This window comes from Saccopteryx leptura, chromosome 5 (assembly GCF_036850995.1).
Source record: "Saccopteryx leptura isolate mSacLep1 chromosome 5, mSacLep1_pri_phased_curated, whole genome shotgun sequence".
Classification (NCBI taxonomy): domain Eukaryota; kingdom Metazoa; phylum Chordata; class Mammalia; order Chiroptera; family Emballonuridae; genus Saccopteryx; species Saccopteryx leptura.
The window spans coordinates 9483696-9493023 of record NC_089507.1 but is presented as its reverse complement, the minus strand read 5'-3'; positions in this window follow the sequence as shown (position 1 = coordinate 9493023).

Here is a 9328-nt window from a genome sequence, read left to right as displayed (position 1 = left end):
CTTGCTCTGATCAGATTAGGTCTCAACCTTCTGCTGCCTGAACTGGGGGGTGGAGCCACACCTGGGCTTAGAAGGGCACAGGGGAAGTTTTCAGGAGGAAAACCAGGATATTGTCACCCAAACAAGGGCAAATAGGTGCTGAATTTCAAGAACAGCAGACAAGCCCTCTTACTGGCATCAAATTTAGCCCACTCTTAGCAACTCGGGTAAAGTTTATCTATTAGTCATTTCACATATACATTTCAGACTACCCGGAACACTCCAAAATTCATGCCAAGATTTTCTCAACAGCTTTTCTTATGAGAATTTTACTTGATTCCTCGGAACGCTTGTGTTTTCCGTTCTTATATTCCAACACAAAGATCTCAGCTGGGGGAGGAACACATACTTGAATATCTAAGAGGCGACTGTTCAATGTGTTTGCAGCCTAGCATTCTTCAGAGCAGGCTAACGACAAAACAAAGAGAAACTCAAAAGAAAGCCCCAAGTAGAATTCGTGCAAAGCAAGTATACTAAATATTATTTACTGATTTTATTTTGCTTTATAATTTTTATTTTAATGAACTTAAATTTTTAGAGCAGTTTGAGGCTGATGGCTAAATAGAAGTAAGCAGGGTGTTTCCAGGACCACACATGATGGCTTCCCTCACTGTTGAAGTCCTAGATAACTACATGCATTGCCTTTGATCCAGTCAATAAACCTATCATAATCAATTAACATATCATAGTCAACTAAAATTTATAGTTTCCATCACAGCTCACTCTTGGCGTTGTAGGCTGTATAAGCTTGGACAAATCTGGAACTGGGTGTATCCACCGCTGTGGTAGAATACAGGATAGTTCCCTGCCCCGGGCATCCGCTGGGCTCTACTTATCACCCCTCCTTTCCCCTGACTTCTGGCAGCCACTGACCTACTTCCTTCCTTCCTGGTTTTGCTTCTCCAGAGTGTCAGACAGTCACAATCACACAGTGGTAGCCCTTTCAGATTGGCTTCTTTCACTGGGTAATCGGTGTGTGTCTCCTCCATGTGTTTTCATGGTTGATTGCTCCTTTTAGCACTGAATACCATTCCCCTGTCTGACTGCACACAGTGCCTTTATCCGTTCTCTCTGAAGGACATTTTGACTATTTTGTGTTGTTTCTGAGACTAAATTTCTTTCAATCTAATAATTTTTTTTAATTCTGCTTATTTTGCTAATTAATTAGTAGTCAAGCAAAGTTCAAATTTATATTTTGAAAGATTTCTCTTATTCAAAGGAACTGCCCTACAATAATGTTTTCAAGTTATAATAGCAATTTCATGATCATATGTAATTTTAAAAATTAAGAAGATGGCAAAGAAAAAAATGAAATTACTCAGAACTTCATTGCTTAGAAATAAATGTCATACACATTAATAATTTAGTATAATATATGAGTATATCATTTTCCCAGAATGCAGATTCTTCGATTTTAACATTATTTTGCATGATAGATATTTTACTTGCCTTTAAATATTCTTAATCCATAGCATTTTAATAATGCATAATATTCCATGGTGTCATCATACATAGTTTATTTCATCATAATTCTGATTTCAAATATTTCCAATCTTTTGCTATGCTGTGATAACCTATTAAAAATTCTCTGCCATATCTCTAATAAAATTTTCTTACAATAAGTTTCTGGAATTTGAGTGAAAATATTATTCATTTTAGAAGAAAAAAGACAAAAATCAAAGGAAATTTGAAGTTGAAACACTCTAAAGCTATAATCATGAAAACGCATGCAAACCAAAGGAGTCGGTGTAGGAAAAAGGCCAAGTAGACTGCTGTCCTGAAACCAATCTTGGGTGCAGACTTTGAACCCATGGCAAGCACGGGTAATTTTGTTTAGGAAGCAGCGGATCCCTGCACACCTGAAAGGTGTAATTAATCATCCTCTCTGCACCTGAACCCAGGCTCTGCTAATTTGCTTGATGATTAAAGAAACGAATAAATACAACGAGGCTGCAGAGATCTGGCTCTCAGTCCTAGAGACTGGGAGTCCCCTGTACCCACCTTTTCCTACACTGTGTCTTGTGTTTTTTTTTCTTAAGTCCTGCAGCACCTTCCTCTCGTGCACACCATTGCCAAGCTCATCTATGCAAGTCAGCTCACAGCTGCATTAATTACTGAGAATGTTACTAAGAACCTAGAAATAAGTTATTTTCTTTCTTTTTAAAAAGACATTTATTACATTGTTTTTTCCTATCGAAAGTATAATGCATGCCTTTTGCAAAATAATTTGAAGATATGCACAATTTACGAATTTGTACTTACGTTTATTCTTCTAATCACATATATACATGTATTTATGTCATAACAATATATAGTTGCATACACACATTATATAAATGCATAGCTTAGATTTAAGTTCTTAAAATCATTCACGAAAAAAGAAAATGGCCTATCAGCACCAAAATAATGTCACAGGAGTTGACTCATTCATTCTCATACTCATTCCAAAACTGCCTTGAGCCTGTGCTACGTGCCCTGCTGTGGGCCAGATTCCAGGAATATAAAAGGCCTTCCAGACAAAGTGTCTGCCCCGTACAGGCCTATGGTCTATTCTGGAGAAGGAATTCCTGTTAACTGAGTATAGCTGATTGCTATGCACGCCAGGATACACGCTCATGGGCGGAAGTGTGACCGTACGAGTGAGGGAATGGGGAATGAATTAAGTTAGGACTCAAATCCTTGTTCTCATGTTTTAGATAGGGTCCTTTTTTATTTTAAGTGGGTGGAGCTGGGATAGACAGACTCACAGGCACCATGACTGGAATCAACCTGGCAACCTCAGTCTTGAGCCGATGTGGAATCCATTGAGCTGTATTCAGTACCTGAGGAAGAGAAAGAAGGGGAAGAGGGAGAGGAAGAGAAGCAGATGCCCATTTCTCATGTGTTCCTTGACTGGGGATTGAACCAGTGACGTCCACACTCCGGGCTGATGCTCTGTCCACTGAGCCATCCTGTTAGGGTCCTAGATACAGTCTTAAAGTGTGGTTTTCAGCTGCCAACCAATAAACAGCCTAGAAGAGTAAAGAAATTACTTTCATATTTTTTTTCGTTCTCTAATGCATAATTGTTTTATGTTAACTGAGTATTAGCATATGTGTTATTATCTCATTTGAATTTCACACTCAGTTAATTGATTTTTGTTTCAGTCTGTGAGGGTGGCACACAGGACATCACTAACTCTGAGAATTACACAAGCCAGAGTGGAATTTTCAAAATCTCATTTTCAATAAGCATCCGTTACAAAAAAAAAGAAAAACAACTGTATTTCATATTTATTGTTCAAACAAAATTTCTCTGCATGTTTGTATATAAAAAATATGTATTCACCAGAGAACTATATTCATTTATTCTTTTTGTTTAATTAATATTTATGTTGAGTTCACCATATGCCATCATTGTAGCAGCAGTGAACAACCCAGATGAAAATCCTTGCCCTCACCCGGGCAGTTCTTCAGTGTTGGAGCTGATATACAACTAGGCCTTCTAATTCTATGCACCTGCCCAGGAGAGATGAAACATACATCCACACAGAAATGTACGTGAATGTTCATAGCGGCAGTGTCATAATCACCAAAACCTGGTAAGAACCCAAATGTTCATGAACAGTGAATGAATAAGCAAAATATTGTAAGGTCGGTGGATAATGGGGGATGGTCACGTGGGGAACCCAGACCCGCAAACTTTGGCTAGGACCGCCCACAACCAAGCGCGCCAAAAGAAGCTTCACAGGAACCGTTTGGAAAAAAATGACCGTCTGCCAGCCAGTGGGATTTCACCACATCATATTGCCGGACTTCCCTAGAGGACCCTTTAAATATCTCCCACATGGTATAATCCTTGCAACCTCCCTGGCCTCCATCTCCTCTATCTTTCTTTCTTCAGGGCCAGGGAACCTTGCTGGGCGGGATGCTTGCTCTGTACTCAATAAAGCCTTTTGTTATTCCACACTTGGTGGCTCTAGCCCCTTCCTTCCTTCTCAGTGGGGAAAAATACCTTACATTTTGGTGCCGAAACCCAGGATTGAACCAGGGACTTCTCTCTAGTTCCTCTCCTGCACCAAAATGTAAGGTATTTTTCCCTGCCAAGAAGGAAGGAAGGGGCCAGAGCCACGAAATACGGAATAACAAAAGGCTTTATTGAGTACAGAGCACGCAACCTATCCGGCAAGGTTCCCTGGCCCCCAAAAAAGAAAGATGGAGGCCAGGGAAGTTGCAAGGATTATACTGTGTGGGAGATATTTAAAGGGTCCTCTAGGGAAGTCCGGCAATATGATGTGGTGAAATCCCACTGGCTGGCAGACGGTCGCTTTTTTCCAAAGGGTTCCTGCGAAGCTTCTTTTGGCGCGCTTGGTTGTGGGCAGTCCTAGCCAAAGTTCATGGGTCTGGGTTCCCCGCATGACCATCCCCTATTATCCACCGACCTTACAAATATGACCTCCACACACATAGTGGGATATTATCCAGCCACAGGGAAGAGATGTATGATTGCCTCAGGCTGCATGGAGGGAGGGAGATATGACTGTCAGTGGAAACACGGTTTCTTTTTAGGGTGATGAGAATGTTCTGAACTTAGATTACATGACGGTTGCAAATTGTAAACATACTATAAACCATTGAATTGTATTCTTCAAAAGGATGAATTTTACGGTACGTGAATTCTCTACCTGTATGTGTATAGATGTATGGTACATTGTTCATGGCATGGGAATTGTATAGATTTAAAGAACAAAGATGTGCTCTAACACCCTGGCCCTCATGTAGCTCCCATCTCCAGCACAGCTCCCTCCCCCATCTCCTGGCTCTGGTGTGAAGAAAGCCCATTTCCTATGTGATGCCACTGGGGCAGGTGGGGGTAGATGCAAAAGGAAGAGGTAGGTGTGCTGCAGGTTTGTTAGTTCATGCTGCTATCCAGTGACATGATGGCCGCTTCGTCTCCCTGTCTGTAACTCCTCTGGGCCCAGGAACATTATGTCATAGGCTGAGTGATTATATGCTGCTTCTTGTCCCTAAGGAGGAGGAAGAGCAACAAAGGGGTTGGGGAACAGAGAGGGAAGGAACAAGAAAGAAAATAAAAGAGGAGGAGAAAGAAGGAAATAAAGGAGAAGCAAAGGAAGGAGGAAGAGAAGGAACTAAAGACGTAGCATTAACTGAGAATTGTGTGTGTGTAAATTATACTGACCTCTATGGATATCATGTTATTAAATCCTCTAAATATGCCCAGTCTATGGTGGCGCAGTGGGTAAAGTGTCAACCTGGAACACTGAGGTCGCTACTTTGAATCCCCGTGCTTACCTGGCCAAGGCTCATAAGGGAGTTGATGCTTCCTGCTCCTCCTTCCTTCTCGCTCTCCCTCTCTTCTCTCTTTAAAAATGATTAAATAAAATTTAAAAATCCTCAAAATAACCTCATGAGGTAGGTACTGTTATGATACACATTTTACAGATTTAGAAACTGAGTGATGGGCACGGAATTTTCAGAAGTAGCAGTGGTGAGGATTCTATCTGTTAGATCTCAGACTGCACATCTATGGTGAAGTCTTCAGTTCTTTGCCTAGACACCTGGGCAAGCCACTGGACAAATAGTGTAATTTGCATGTTATTTCTGGCTCTTTTCGAATTCCTTTGCCCTCCCAGAGATTTGGAGCTTCCTCATGTCCTGCATTACACTAGTGCAGTGATGGGCAATCTTTTGAGCTTGGTGTGTCAAAATTCACCAAAAAACCAAGCATAACTTGGGTAGTGTGTCACTTCAAGAAAAAAAAACATAATTTCGCGATATTTATAGTATAAATAACAAAAAATATATAATTGCAATATATAACTGTATTTAATAAACCAAAAACTAATTATTTAACTTACCTGCTTAGTGACTTCTTTGTTCATCTGTAGGTCGGTTTCTTTTGTTGGTCTTGATATTATTTAACTTGTGTGGGGTGTCGTGAACTAAGATCAGTGAGGGAGAGGGGAATTCTTTAACTAACCTGCCTATTAGTGACTTTTTTGTTGCTGAATTTCATTGGCTAAATCTTCAATTGAAGGTTGGTATTTTGTACACTTCAAGCCCAAGCAAGCACTACTAACTCATCTGTCAATCTGTTTCTTTTGTTGGTTTTGATATTATTTAACACACTGAGAATAAGGTCTCACAAAAGTACATAGAGGGAAAAATTGTGAGTAAAGCCATTGCTATATTTTTCAGGGTGCTAAAAGTGTCTGGTAATCAGTTCCAGGCACTCCAAATTTCCTGTTCGTAGTAGCACCCCTCTTGATTCTCCAAGCGGTACCTTTCCAGATTCTCAAGCTTTGACCTCAAGTTGACAAACACCTGAGCCCAGATGCTGTCTTGAAATTCTGCAAGTAGCATCTTATGTAAATTAAGATGGCTGCTGCTATTTCTAATGGTGGGAAACGGCACCCATAGCACAGGCCCTCGCCTCTCCCAGCCTCCCCCTCACTTATCTCAGTAATGATGGTCAATTAGAAATCACGACACCCCAGAACAGTAGATTGGATGATGGTTGCTGTGGTTATGTGGTTGCTGGTAGTGGCGATCACAGGGCCCCCAGAGATGCGTCCCCCGTGGCATTCTGCTGCTCCCTGCTCCACTGGCCAGAAGAGAGGTCAAAGATCCCCTAACCACCTAACCGGAAGTCCCAGAACTAGACACTCTGTGCCGGAGTTCTGTTGTTTTGGCCTACAGACCTCCGGCACAGTGTCTACACTACAGCAAATGTTTTATCCCCGCCTACTGCACCTGGCCGTGTAGGAGCCCAGGATGAAACGTCCTTCTTGGCATGCAGCCACATACTTCTCCGGTGTCTCATTGAAAATGGCTACGTGTGTCAGTGCTGACATGCATGTCATAAGTTTGCCATCACGGCACTAGTGGCAGACAGTTCTGTTGTACATAACTAAGAATCCTAACAGTGACAGAGAGAAGTCAATTAACTAAAGACCCACTGGTTATGTGTGGTTGGCATGGATTTCAGTCCCTGTCCACCTACTTCCAGGCACAGACTCTTGGCCACAATACCCTACAAAAGGCATTGAGCTATGTGACAGCTACCCACAGTGAAAAGGATGCCAGCATGTAAGTTGTGATGAGCACATGGCTCAGGTGGGAACTGTTTATTCTGTTTCTTTATGGGAATATAGAAGTATTGACAACAAATAGTTTATACATAACTTCACTAATTGATATTAAATCTTATTAATCAAAATGCTGATGTTATTTGACCTTTTAAAATTACACATCTATTCTCTAATGAATGCCCTATAAATGAATCTGTCAGTCTGTACCATGTATCAATGCTTTTTCTATTTTGTTAGTTATTGTCTTCATTCAATTCCACATATAAGTGGAATCAGATGGCATTTCTCTTTCTCTGACTGCCTTATTTCACTTAGCATAATAATTTCCAGATCTATCCATGAAGCCACAAAAGGTAAGAGTCCCCATTTTTAATGACCAAGTATAGTGTTCCATTGTGTAAATGTACCACAACTTTTTATCCACTCTGCTACTGATGGGCACTTGCAGTGTTTCTAAATCCTGGCTATTGTAAATAACACTGCAATGAACTTAGGGGTGCACATATTCTTTCCAATTATTTTGGGGGATTTCTAAATATATTCTCAGAAGTAGGGTTGTTGGGTCAAAAGGCAGTTCCTTTTTTAATTTTCTGAGATAACTCCATACTGTTTTCCACAGTGACAGCACCAGTCTGCATTCCCACCACCAGTGCGGGAGGGTTCCCACATCCTTTCCAGCTCTTGTTCTTTGTTCATTTATTGATAGTAGCCATTATTGCAGGTGTGAGGTGACATCTCATTATGGTTTTAATTTGCATTTCTCTGATGATTAGTGATGTTGAGCATTTTTTCATGTCTATTGGCCATCTGTATGTCCTCTTTGGAGAAGTGTCTATTTAGGTCCTTTGCCCATTTTTTTTTATAAATAAATTTTTATTAATTTTAATGGGGTGACATCAATAAATCAGGGTACATATGTTCAAAGAAAACATGTCCAGGTTATCTTGTCATTCAATTATGTTGCATACCCATCACCCAAAGTCAGATTGTCCTCCATCACCTTCTATCTAGTTTTCTTTGTGCCCCTCCTCCTCCCCCTTCCCTCTCCCTCTTTTCCTCCCCTCCCCCATAGCCACCACATTCTTGTCTATGTCTCTTAGTCTCGTTTTTATGTCCCACCAATGTATGGAATCATGAAGTTCTTGGTTTTTTCTGATTTACTTAGTTCACTCCATATAATGTTATCAAGATCCCACCATTTTGTTGTAAATAATCCAATGTCATCATTTCTTATGGCTGAGTAGCATACCCTGCAGGGGTCCCCAAACTTTTTACACAGGGGGCCAGTTCACTGTCCCACAGATCGTTGGAGGGCCACCACATACAGTGCTCCTCTCACTGACCACGAATGAAAGAGGTGCCCCTTCCAGAAGTGCAGCAAGGGGCCAGATAAATGGCCTCAAGGGGCTGCATGCAGCCCACGGGCCGTAGTTTGGGGACGCCTGGATGTGCCACATCTTCTTTATCCAGTCTTCTATTTTTTTTTCAGTGATTAAAGCCTTTAAGAAAACTCTTGGCCAATACAACAACAATCCATAAAAGAGTAGTGTCCTTAACATGTTCACCAAGTCCAAGTTCTTTGCCCATTTTTTAATTGGATGGTTTGTCTTCCTGATGTTGTAGAAGTATGTAAGTTCTTTATATATTTTGGAAATCAAGCTCTTATAAGATGTATCATTGGTAAATATGTTCTACCATTCAGTGGGTTCCCTTTTTATTTTGTTGATGTTTTCTTTTGCTTTGTGAAAACTTTTTAGTTGGATTTTATCCCATTTTTACATTTTTTCCTTTGTTTCCCTTGCCCAAGGAGATGGATAGCAAAAATATTGCTATCAGAGATGTCTGAGATTTTACTGCTTATATTTCCTTCTAGATGCTTATGGCTTTGAGACTTACATTTAATCTATTGTATGCATTTTGAGTTTATTCATGTATATGATATAAGTTGTTGGTCTACTTTTCTTTTATAAGCATATAACTCTCCAATTTTCCCAACACCATTTAAGGAACTGTCTTTACTGTATGCCCTTGCTTCCTTTGCCAAATATTAATTGACCATAAAGGCATGGATTTATTTCTAGATTCCCTGTTATGTCCAATAGATCTGTATGCCTTTTCTTATGCCAATACCATGCTGTTTTGATTACAATGGCCTTGTAGTATAGTCTGATATCAGCTAGAGTGATACCTCCTGCTTTA